This window comes from Eleutherodactylus coqui, chromosome 4 (assembly GCF_035609145.1).
Source record: "Eleutherodactylus coqui strain aEleCoq1 chromosome 4, aEleCoq1.hap1, whole genome shotgun sequence".
NCBI classification, from domain to species: Eukaryota; Metazoa; Chordata; class Amphibia; order Anura; family Eleutherodactylidae; genus Eleutherodactylus; species Eleutherodactylus coqui.
In genome coordinates this window covers 284,951,611-284,964,815 of record NC_089840.1, presented here as the reverse complement: position 1 = coordinate 284,964,815, position 13,205 = coordinate 284,951,611, and the positions used below count along the sequence as shown (strand labels likewise).

Genomic DNA, 13,205 nt, shown 5'->3' with positions numbered 1-13,205 from the left:
GAGATGAGCGAACCTACTCGGCCACGCCCCTTTTTCGCCCGAGCACTGCGATTTTCGAGTACTTCCGTACTCGGGCGAAAAGATTCAGGGGGCGCCATGGGCGAGTGGGGATTTGCAGCGGGGAGTGGGGGGGAGAGGGAGAGAGAGGGCTCCCCCCTGTTCCCCGCTGCTACCCCCCGCTCCGCCACGGCTCCCCCTGCCCCCCGAATCTTTTCACCCGAGTACGGAAGTACTCGAAAATTGCAGTGCTCGATCAAGTAATTACTCGAAACGAGTAGGTTCGCTCATCTCTAATAACAACCAAACGCAGCGAAGCTTACATGTTACCTCTGCTTTATAATATATAAGACCCAATCACAGCGCAGCTTTCATGTTACCTCAGCAGTATAATATATAACAACCTATCACAGCGCAGCTTTCATGCTACCTGAGCAGCAAGAGAAATAACAACCAATCACAGCGCAACCTTTATTCTGCCTCAGCAATATAAAAAATAGCAACCAATCACAGCGCAGCATTCATTTTACCTCAGCGGTATAATATATAGCAACCAATCACAGCACAGCTTTCATGTAGCCTCAGTAGTATAAGAAGTAGCAACCAATCACAGCACAGCTTTCATGTTGCCTCAGCAGTATAAGAAATAGCAACCAATCACAGCACAGCTTTCATGTCACCTCAGTAGTATAAGTAGCAGCAACCAATCACAGCACAGCTTTCATGTTATCTCAGCAGTATAAGAAATAGCAACCAATCACAGCACAGCTTTCATGTCACCTCAGCAGTATAAGAAATAGCAACCAATCATAGTGATGCTTTCATTTTACCTCAGCAGTATAAGAAGTATCAACCAATCACAGCACAGCTTTCATTTTACCTCAGCATTCTTAATATCCAGCAATTGTCTTGCGAAACGGTCGGCGGATGCATCATTTTGTAGTTGAACACGCATCCCGTTGTTCGTAATGCCTTTTGCTTTCGTGCTTGAGATGGAAATCAAACGATCTTTGTCTGGGGGGGCATAACTGTCGACGACGCTCGCACGCACCCCACCTATCGTAGGATAGTTGTACTATGCCAGTAATCTTCCCAGGAGTGTACTCAACAACTTCCCAAAGTTTCATGGTGATCGGATGAATGGTGTAGTATCGCATAAAGAACAGACAGACCTTCATTCAATTTTATTTATATAGATTTGTATTAAAGGGGTTGTCCCGCGCCGAAACGGGTTTTTTTTTTCTTCTTCATAGACCCCCCGTTCAGCACGGGACAAACCCAAGGGACGTGATAAAAAAAAAAATTTTACTTACCCGAATCCCGTCTCTGCAGCTTCTTTCTTCTTTCCTTCACCAAGATGGCCGGCGGGATCTTCACCCACGATGCACCGCGGGTCTTCTCCCATGGTGCACCGTGGGCTCTGTGCGGTCCATTGCCGATTCCAGCCTCCTGATTGGCTGGAATCGGCACACGTGACGGGGCGGAGCTACGCAGTGACGCGTAGAAGGGGGCGGAGCCATAACGCCGCTCGTGCCCAGACCGAAGAGAAGGGAGAAGACCCTTCTGCACAAGCGCGTCTAATCGGGAGATTAGACGCTGAAATTAGACGGCACCATAGCGACGGGGACGCCAGCTGCGGAGTAGGTACCGTATATACCGGCGTATAAGGCGACAGGGCGTATAAGACGACCCCCCAACTTTCACCTTATATGCCGGTAATACAGTGTAGAAAAAAAAAATCATTACTCACCTCCCCCGGCGTTCTGTCGCGCTCCGGCAGGATGTCGCTTGCTCCTCGTCCCCGGCGCAGCATTGCTTTCTGAATGCGGGGCTTGAAATCCTCGCCTCCAGAAAGCTAATACACACGCCGTCAGCCAGTTACAGCCATTCAATGACAGCATTGAATGGCTGTGATTGGCTGAAGGCGCACGTGGCTTCAGCCAATCACACCCATTCAATGATGTCATTGAATAGTGTGATTGGCTGAAGCCACGTGCGCCTTCAGCCAATCACAGCCATTCAATGCTGTCATTGAATGGCTGTAACTGGCTGACGGCGTGTGTATTAGCTTTCTGGAGGCGGGGATTTCAAGCCCCGCAATCAGAAAGCAATGCTGCGCCGGGGACGAGGAGCGAGCGACATCCTGCCGGAGCGCGACAGAACGCCGGGGGAGGTGAGTAATGATTTTTTTTTTTTACACTTTTTTTTTGGTATTACCGGCGTATAAGACGACCCCCGACTTCAGAGCAGATTTTTCGGGGTTCAAAAGTCGTCTTATACGCCGGTATATACGGTAAGTGAATAACTTCTGTATGGCTCATATTTAATGCACAATGTATATTACAAAGTGCATTAATATGGCCATACAGAAGTGTATAACCCCACTTGCTATTGCGGGACAAACCCTTTAATAAATTGTGCTGTATCAGCCCACTTGTCCTTCTTTAAAGCCGTACCCGAACTTGTTGCCTTTCGAATTGACAATACACTCTATACATTGTGCAGTGAGCTAGATTGGTTTTGCAGGCTTAGTACAATTCATTTCAGTAGTACTCAGCCTGCAGTACCAACCCCAACCACTGTGCAAAGTACAGAGCTGTCTGCTTTCTGCAAAAAAAAACAAAAAAAAAAAACAGCTAGAAGTGGGACAATCCCTTTAAAAAATACAAAGAGAGTGCAAAACAGTAACACAATAATATATTCCAGAGGTTGTTACATATAAGCAATCGGTTATTGCAAAGCTATTTTAATTATAAAGGGAGATTTAAAAGTCAGGGCCACCCAGCGTATCTTCTGAACAAAAAGAGATACAAGTAGGTAACTTTGTAAAACAATTAGATAGGTTGGTACAAACTTTTTGCCCTAGTGGTAGTTCCTATTGGCTATCTTGTTGGCAGCCGTCTTAGATTAAGCCTAAAATACTTCCATAGAAAAAGGATCATGGGATGCATGATTTATGAGCAGACTTTCATCAGAAAATGATAGGTGCAGTCATTTTTTTCAATATTTCCAACCATTTTAGAGTTCTACATGATGTGATGTTGAGTATTAATAAAGTTATGTAAAAGTATATAGTGTGGAGGACAATGGCTGGATGTTCTTCAGGACACAAATGTCCTAAAAGTTTGGGAAATATTGTGAAAGCACAATAGTTAACAATCCCTAAAATAAGGAAGAATGGGAAACATTTAAAGAAACCAGGATGGATGAACACAGAACTTGCACACATGTTAAAAATGAAGAAAAATATGTTAATCAAACGGAAAGAGGGCGGAATATCTAAAGAAGAATATAATGTGGCCCACAGAAACTGTAGGGCAAGTGTCAGAAAAGCTAAAACTAATAATGAATTGAGGCTTGCAACAGAGGCCAAAAGCAATAAAAAAGGATTTTGGGGGGTATGTCAAAAGCAAAACAAAAGTCAAAGATGCTATTGGATGATTACAAGATAAAAATGGTGAATTGGTTAAGAATGATGTTGAGAAGGCTGAACTTTTAAATTCCTATTTTGTATCTGTTTTCTTTCAGAAAGTAGATGGAACATCAGTTGAACTTCCCTGTGCTATTGGGGGGATAAAAGAATACAGGCTATGTATAAGCAGAAAGATGGTGAGGGAACACTTAGCTAACTTAAATGAATTCAAGTCTCAAGGTCCAGATGAACTACATCCTAGAATACTAAAGGAAGCAGCGGAGGTAATTGCTGAACTACTCACCAAAATCTGTGAAAATTCCTGGAGAACAGAAAAAGTCCCAGAAGATTTGAAAAGGGCAAATGTCCCTATCTTCAAAAAAGGTGGATCCAGGAAACTATAGGCCTGTGAGCCTGACTTCTATACCGGGAAAGATCTTTGAACAAATTATTAAACAGCACGTATGCAAGAACTTGGATGAGAATGGAGTAATTAACCAGACCCACCATGGGTTTGTAACAAACAAGTCATGCTACATTAATCTAATTTCCTTCTATGACAGTATGTATCACCGACTGGGTTGATCAGGAAAATTTGGTGGATATAGTTTATCTTGACTTTAGTAAAGTATTTGACAAAGTATCTAATACTATACTTATTGAAAAAAATGACCAAATATGGGATTGACAAGGCAACTGTTAGGTGGATTCACAACTGGCTCAGTGAGCAGACTCAAAGAGTGGTCTTAAATGGCTGCACATCTACGTGGAAGAATGTATCAAGTGGAGTACCAAAAGGCTCTATCCTAGGCCCAGTGTTGTTCAAAATTTTCCTAAATGATCTGGAGGAGTGAATTGATGGGAAACTGATCAAATTTATTGACGACACACAGCTAGGAGGGATATCTAAAACTAGGGAAGACAGAGAGAGAGTATTCAAAAAGATCTAGAAAAGCTTGCATAGTGGGCAGCAACAAACAGAATGGTATTTAACAAGGAGAAATGCAAAGTCCTACATCTGGGTAACTCTACCATTTTATAACACCAGAAGATGCTCTTAACAATCCAGGGCATAAATTAGACCATCTTGATGGTCACTAACAGAAGTACACATTAGGTGGCCGATGCTTTCAATCAAGATAACCCAAGAGGACAGCCAGATTCAAAATATTAACATGGTTTATTCCCTGCATAACTTTTCTACGGTTAAAATGTTTTGATTGTCGAGGAAAATATTTTCCACATTCTGGACATGAATACAGGTTTTTCTCTGTGTGACTTCTCTGATGTTAAATTAGAATTTGTTAATCTGTAAAATATTGTTAACAGTCTAAAGAAGAAAATTGCTTCTCCCTTGTGTGAATTCTTTGATGTTTAATTAGATTTGACTTAGAGGTAAAACACTTCCCACATTCTGAACAGGAAAATGGCTTCTTCTCTGTGTGAATTCTCTGATGTTCAACAAGATTTGATTTATATGCAAAACACTTCCCACATTCTGAACAGGAGAATGGCTTTTCCCCTGTGTGAATTCTCTGATGTACAACAAGACTTGATTTATCGGTAAAACACTTCCCACATTCTGAACAGGAAAGTGGCATCCGCCTTTTGTGAATTCTCTGATGATTTACTAGACTTGATTTAGAGTTAAAACACTTTCCACATTCTGAACAGGAAAATGATTACTCTCTTGTGTGAGTTCTCTGATGTCTAACTAGATAGGTTTTCTGAGTAAAACACTTCCCACAATCTGAACAAGAATATTGCTTCTCCCCTATGTGAGTTCTCTGATGTTCAAGAAAATTTGACTTATGGGTAAAACATTTCCCACATTCTAAACAGGAAAATGGTTTCTCCCCTGTGTGAATTCTATGATGTTCAACAAGATTTGATTTATTGATAAAACCCTTCCCACATTCTGAACAGGAAAATGGCTTCTCTCCTGTGTGAATTTTCTGATGTTTAACTAGATAGGTTTTCTGAGTAAAATATTTCCCACATTCTGAACAAGAAAATGGCTTCTCCCCTGTGTGAATTCCCTGATGATCAACAAGCCTTGTTTTCCGACTAAAACACTTGCCACATTCTGAACAGGAAAATGGCTTCACCCCTGTGTGAATTCTCAGATGCTCAACAAGATTTGATTTATAGTTAAAACTTTTCCCACATTCCGAACAGGAAAATTGCTTCTTTTTCGTGTGAATTTTCTGATGTTCAACAAGATTTGATTTAAAGGTAAAAGACTTTCCACATTCTAAACAGGAAAATGGCTTTTCACCTGTGTGAATTTTCTGATGTTTAACAAGATGTGATTTATCTATAAAACTTTTTTCACATTCAGAACAGGAAAATGGCTTTTTCCCTGTATGAATTATCTGATGTTTAGCAAGATATGATTTATCCGTAAAACATTTTTCACATTCAGGACAAGAAAATGGCCTCTCCCCTGTGTGAAGTTTCTGATGTTGAACAAGATGTGCTTTCCGGCTAAAACACTTCCCACATTCTGAACAAGGAAATGGCCTCTCTCCTGTGTGAGTTCTCTGGTGTTTAACAAGATTTGCTTTACTTATAAAACATTTTTCACATTCTGAACAAGAAAATGGCCTCTCTCCTGTGTGAATTCTCTGATGTTCAACAAGATTTGGTTTATCTATAAAACATTTTTCACATTCCGAACAAGAAAATGGCCTCTCCCCTGTGTGAATTCTCTGATGTCTAACAAGATATGATTTTTGGGTATAGCATTTGCCACATTCTGAGCATGAATAGGACTTCTTCCTTGTGGCAGCTGTTTCTTCTTCAACATCTCTTCCGTAAATGTTATGTTGCTTACTAGTCTGTGATGAATCAGAAGATGGAACCTCTATAAAAGGATCAGATGACAGATGTTTGCTGTGAAGGGCTGAGGGTTTATCTGGGATAGTAGTAGGCTCCTCGCCTGTATCTTGTATGATACCATCATCATCTTCCACTGTAGAACCTGAAGATATCAGATGTCCCTCTGATCTCCTGGTGTCGTCATCTGCCAAGAATTAAACAGATTTTTATATTTTTGAATATAACAATTATATTAATATTTTATTACATTTCTATATAAACTGTTCATACACATTGTGAACAAGACAGGTTACACAAATCCCGCGCTCCAAAGTCTGTCGGTCGGTAATCGGTAAAGATTATGTATAAGGTTTTACTCATATGAATTTCTAGGTACCAGTCCGTGCACACTCTGCTCACACGTTATTCACACAGATTTAGTATACTTATTAATAAACCAGCACCCCATTCCTGAAAATGATTTTATATGCATTAATACTCCAGAAACCGTATCCTTTTGTTTTTACAGAAAATCTACAAATTCCTTAGGAACTCCCCAGGACACCCTATCACAGCCAAAATCAGGTCTATTACCAGTAATCTTTCAGAATATGTAGACCGCCATTTACAACGCTTTTTATATACCTTCTGGGGCCAGACGGGTTACTGAATGTACCCGCTTTAAAGTTTTGGATTTTACAGCGGTGGTCAGCATCCTGAGGTGAGGCAAACTGGTCAGAGTGTGGTGCAGGAAAAAGCATGTAGGCTTATTTACAGTTTCCTAAGAGCTAATGTGATCTGTGTTCCCTATTAGAGATGAGCGAGCACCAAAATGCTCGGGTGCTTGTTACTCGGGACGAAAATTTCGTGATGCTCGAGGGTTCGTTTTGAATAACGAACCCCATTGAAGTCAATGGGCGACCTGAGCATTTTTGTATATCGCCGATGCTCGCTAAGGTTTTCATGTGTGAAAATCTGGGCAATTCAAGAAAGTGATGGGAACGACACAGCAACGGATAGGGCAGGCGAGGGGCTACATGTTGGGCTGCATCTCAAGTTCCCAGGTCCCACTATTAAGCCACAATAGCAGCAAGAGTGGGCCCCCCCCTCCCAACAACTTTTACTTCTGAAAAGCCCTCATTAGCAATGCATACCTTAGCTAAGCACCACACTACCTCCAACAAAGCACAATCACTGCCTGCATGACACTTCGCTGCCACTTCTCCTGGGTTATATGCTCCCCCCCCCCCCCCCCCCCGCACAACCCAGTGTCCACAGCACACACCAAAGTGTCCCTGCGCAGCCTTCAGCTGCCCTCATGCCACGCCACACTCATGTCTATTTATAAGTGCGTCTGCCATGAGGAGGAACCGCAGGCACACACTGCAGAGGGTTGGCACGGCTAGGCAGCGACCCTCTTTAAAAGGGGCAGGACGATAGCCCACTCTTCTGTCTTCTGTCTGCCAACCAGGCCAACTCTTCTGTAAAGAATTGAGGAGGCTGACTCCCACTGCGCCGCCCATGTTGGAGTTGGTATTCTACTATAGCTCTACGCTGCTCATAGAGCCTGGCCAACATGTGGAGCGTAGAGTTCCACCGTGTGGGCACGTCGCACAGCAGTCGGTGCACTGGCAGATTAAACCGATGTTGCAGGGTGGCAGCGTCCGTGTGGGACTTGCGGAAATGTGCGCAGAGCCGGCGCACCTTTCCGAGCAGGTCTGACAAGCGTGAGTAGCTTTTCAGAAAGCGCTGAACCACCAAATTAAAGACGTGGGCCAGGCATGGCACGTGCGTGAGGCTGCCGAGCTGCAGAGCCGCCACCAGGTTACGGCCGTTGTCACACACGACCATGCCCGGTTGGAGGCTCAGCGGCGCAAGCCAGCGGTCGGTCTGCTCTGTCAGACCCTGCAGCAGTTCGTGGGCCGTGTGCCTCTTATCTCCTAAGCTGAGTAGTTTCAGCATGGCCTGCTGACGCTTGCCCACCGCTGTGCTGCCACGCCGCGCGACACCGACTGCTGCCGACGTGCTGCTGCTGACACATCTTGATTGCGAGACAGAGGTTGCGTAGGAGGAGGAGGAGGGTGGTTTAGTGGAGGAAGCATACACTGCCGCAGATACCACCACCGAGCTGGGGCCCGCAATTCTGGGGGTGGGTAGGACGTGAGCGGTCCCAGGCTCTGACTCTGTCCCAGCCTCCACTAAATTCACCCAATGTGCCGTCAGGGAGATATAGTGGCCCTGCCCGCCTGTGCTTGTCCACGTGTCCGTTGTTAAGTGGACCTTCGCAGTAACCAAGTTGGTGAGGGCGCGTACAATGTTGCGGGAGACGTGGTCGTGCAGGGCTGGGACGGCACATTGGGAAAAGTAGTGGCGACTGGGAACTGAGTAGCGCGGGGCTGCCGCCGCCATCATGCCTTTGAAAGCCTCCGTTTCCACAACCCTATACGGCAGCATCTCCAGGCTGATAAATTTGGCTATGTGCACGTTTAACGCTTGAGCGTGCGGGTGCGTGGCGGCGTACTTGCGCTTGCGCTCCAACACTTGCGCTAGCGACGGTGCGCTGAGAGACATTGGTGGATGGGGCCGAGGACAGCGGAGGTGAGGGTGTGGGTGCAGGCCAGGAGACGGTAGTGCCTGTGTCCTGATAGGGGTGTTGGATCTCAGTGGCAGGTTGGGGCACAGGGGGAGAGGCAGCAGTGCAAACCGGAGGCGGTGAACGGCCTTCGTCCCACCTTGTGGGGTGCTTGGCCATCATATGTCTGCGCATGCTGGTGGTGGTGAGGCTGGTGGTGGTGGCTCCCCGGCTGATCTTGGTGCGACACAGGTTGCACACCACTGTTCGTCGGTCGTCTGCACTCTCAGTGAAAAACTGCCAGACCTTTGAGCACCTCGGCCTCTGCAGGGTGGCATGGCGCGAGGGGGCGCTTTGGGAAACAGTTGGTGGATTATTCGGTCTGGCCCTGCCTCTACCCCTGGCCACCGCACTGCCTCTTCCAACCTGCCCTGCTGCTGCACTTGCCTCCCCCTCTGAAGACCTGTCCTCAGTAGGCGTAGCAAGCCAGGTGGGGTCAGTCACCTCATCGTCCTGCTGCTCTTCCTCCGAATCCTCTGTGCGCTCCTCCCTCGGACTTACTGCCCTTACTACTACCTCACAGATAGACAACTGTGTCTCATCGTCATCGTCCTCCTCACCCACTGAAAGCTCTTGAGACAGTTGCCGGAAGTCCCCAGCCTCATCCCCCAGACCCCAGGAACTTTCCAAAGGTTGGGCATCGGTCACGACAAACTCCTCCAGTGGGAGAGGATTCGGAACCATTGCTGCCCATTCTGGGCAGGGGCCCGAGAACAGTTCCTGGGAGTCTGCCTGCTCCTCAGAATGTGTCATTGTAATGGAGTGAGGAGGCTGGGAGCAAGGAGGAGCAGCAGCCAGAGGATTCAGAGTTGCAGCAGTGGACGGCGCAGAACTCTGGGTGGTCGATAGATTGCTGGATGCACTTTCTGCCATCCACGACAGGACCTGCTCACACTGCTCATTTTCTAATAAAGGTCTACCGCGTGGACCCATTAATTGTGAGATGAATGTGGGGACGCCAGAAACGTGCCTCTCTCCTAATCCCGCAGCAGTCGGCTGCGATACACCTGGATCAGGAGCTCGGCCTGTGCCCACACCATGACTTGGGCCTCCGCGTCTTCGCCCGCGTCTACGTCCTCTAGGCCTACCCCTACCCCTCAGCATGCTGTATTACCAGTAGTGCAGAAACAGAACTTTGTAATTAAATGTGCCGCTTATTGGCCTGTGGTTGGAGGCTGACTTCGCTTACGGAACGCACAGCAGAGCCAGGAAAGAATTTTGCGCAAGCCTGCTGTAACACTTAGCTGGCTGTGTATGAATTAGGACAACTACCCCCAGCAGAGATGCAGTACACTGAGGACGGTCACAGGCAGCCCAAATAGATTTTTTTCCCCAAATTTTTTTGGAAAAGCCCACTGCCTACATAGACTGTATATGTCTTCTGTCCCTGCGTCACCACTACTGGCCCTGGACTATGTAAAATTACTGCAGACTGTTTCACTGTGGACAGGAATACAGCGGTGATGTAACAGGCAACACAGAGCCAGGAAAGAATTTTGCGCAAGCCTGCTGTAACACTTAGCTGGCTGCGTATGAATTAGGACAACTACCCCCAGCAGAGACCCAGTACACTGAGGACGGTCACAGGCAGTGCAAATAGATTTTTTTCCCCAAATGTTTTTGGAAAAGCCCACTGCCTATATAGACTGTATATGTCTTCTGTCCCTGCCTCACCACTACTGGCCCTGGACTATGTAAAATTACTGCAGGACGCAATGCTCTGGACGCAATGCTCTGCACGGCCGATATACAAAAAAATAAATAAATGTGCAACACTTCAAAAAGCAGCCTCAACAGTACTGCACACGGTCAGATGTGGCACTAAGAAGGACCGTTGGGGTTCTTGAAGCCTACAATAACTCCTAACGCTCTCCCTATAGCAACTCCAGCAAGACAGCACTTTCCCTGAACAATGTCAGAATGCATCTGTGATCTCCCCAGCCACTCACAGCAGGGGGGTGGTATAGGGTTGGAACGTCACAGGGGGAAGTTGTAATGCCTTCCCTGTCTTTCTATTGGCCAGAAAAGCGCGCTAACGTCTCAGAGATGAAAGTGAAAGTAACTCGAACATCGCGTGGTGCTAGTTTCGAATAACGAGCATCCCGAACACGCTAATACAATAACGAGCATCAAGCTCAGACGAGTACGTTCGCTCATCTCTATTCCCTACACATCCCTCATACTTCATCCTACTGTAGTGTATTTTATTGTATTTTAAAACCCTCACCAATTGCAGAATTGCTTTTAATGCAGCTTTACTTAATAGGATAAAATGATTGTATTATTTAATAATTTTATAATTCTATACAGTTTTACATAAATTTTTGAATTTAATATGTTGATATTATAGGTTTATGTTACTCATGTTTTACCTTTCTATTAATTTAACACTTTTTATTGTATTTTTTTCTAATTGATTCTCATAATTTTCTCCACCCTTGATTTTATAACTCTTTGCAATTTGGACGCCTTTAGGACAAAAACAGCTTTTCCTTGCCATATTCTATGATATATTATCCCATGAGGACTATAAATGTGCTGCTGGTTCAGTAATAAGCATACTGAATCTATCTGAATAACATGTCTGAATGGAGCATACGCACGGAATTAAGTCTAGAATTTACCCAGAATTGTGTCTGGTCAGGCAAGCGTACGTACATAATTTGATGGCCATTTTTCTTCGCACACGTGTCCGTATGGCGTGCAGGATTTTTTCATGTGTGCCAATCATAGGCGCAGGCAGGTACACACTTCTGGGTGGATAAGAGCTGCTGACGCCCCCTGCTGTAAAGTGCCCTGTACTGTGCTGCAACTACAGTCTGCTGATCATGTGCTGCTGACCGGGGAATAAAGACGCCTTTACAAGCCCGGCACCGCCATTATCAGTGGGCACAGATATGTTTGTAGCCATTCACTAACCCAGCTGACTGTTACTTGTACCAAGATGTGGGAAGTTCCTACTGAGCATGCCCAGTCCTTCTGGTTCCAGCAGCAGAGGAGAGGGACATGATAATAGTACTTGCACATGTGCGGAGGCAGCACTGGGGACGGGGGTCCAGGTCTGATAGAGTGATTGGATGTTGCAGAGACCCTGACATAGTGCATGGGGTATCAGCTGGGGGCAGATGGAAGGAGCAGCTGAATGCAGGATGAGGATGGCTTCTCCTTACACGGCGCCTGTGGCTCTACCAAAACATTAAGGGGAAATAACATAACTGCTTGTGTAGCTTATTGCTGTATATATCAGAAATATTCCATAAGGGGCCACGAGGGCCCAACATTCTGTAAGGGAAGCTGAGCTCACATCCCAGCACCATGCAGCCTGAAGAGCATTTGCCAGAGATCCCAGAATTGGCAGATCAACCATTGACCCCCCGTTCTCTTCACAGATAAGAGCAGCTTCACAATGAGCACATGTGACAGACATGAAAGAGTCTGCAGAGGATGGAGATCATCCAGATCTGATGTGTGATTGAGATGTTCCCTCTATTCTTTTTAGCAGAATATATTGAATGTTTATATAAAAATATTATATAACATTTACACTTTATTATATACTAGCTGATTACCCGGCTTTGCCCGTGTATTTTTTTTTAGACACGAAAAGAACTTAAACATGTGTGTGTATATATATATATATATATATATATATATAAAAAGGTACTAATTTAATATATTCGTATATGATGAGGAGGTTGTCTGCGTAATATAATGGCATATGAGGAGGAGGTCGTCTGTGTAATATTAGTATTTGAGGAGCAGGAAATTGTCTGTGTAAAATATTATTATCTGAGGAGCAGGTGGACTGTGTAATACTGGAATAATTAAAAATCAAAAACTCACCATCTTCCCCTGTAATTTTCGTTCCCAATAGCAACCAATCACAGCTCAGTTTTCATTTGTTATACTGCTGAGGTAAAATGAAAGCTGCACTGTGATTGGTTTCTGTGGGCAACACAGATTTAGTTTTGGACAGCTTTCATAAAAGTGGCTGCTGGGCTCATTTCTGTGTGGTACATAGTGGCTCAATGCTGGTGGGAAGCTGCGTGGTAGTTGCAGCAGAGGAGGAGGTTGTCTGTGTAAGATATTATCTGGGAGCAGGAGGTCTGTGCAATATATTAGTATTAGACGAGGAGGAGGTAGTCCGTGTAAGACTGAAATAAAAACCATCTGCTCAAGTACATTTCCGGCATTCGACACCTCTCCCCCCTGGGGTAGTGGGGTTGTCTTATTCCACCCCCCAAAAAATTTGTCAACACGGAATGACTTATAAATGTATCAAGTTTGGTTGAAATTGTTCCAGGTGTTCATGAGTTATGGTGGCGCATACACACATCCTATTTT

General features: G+C 45.2%; 1 pseudogene; it reads right to left on the bottom strand.

Annotated features, from left to right (window-relative positions):
• Window positions 1-13,205, bottom strand: part of LOC136626739 (zinc finger protein 850-like) — a 67,052-nt pseudogene that overhangs the window by 40,346 nt on the left and 13,501 nt on the right.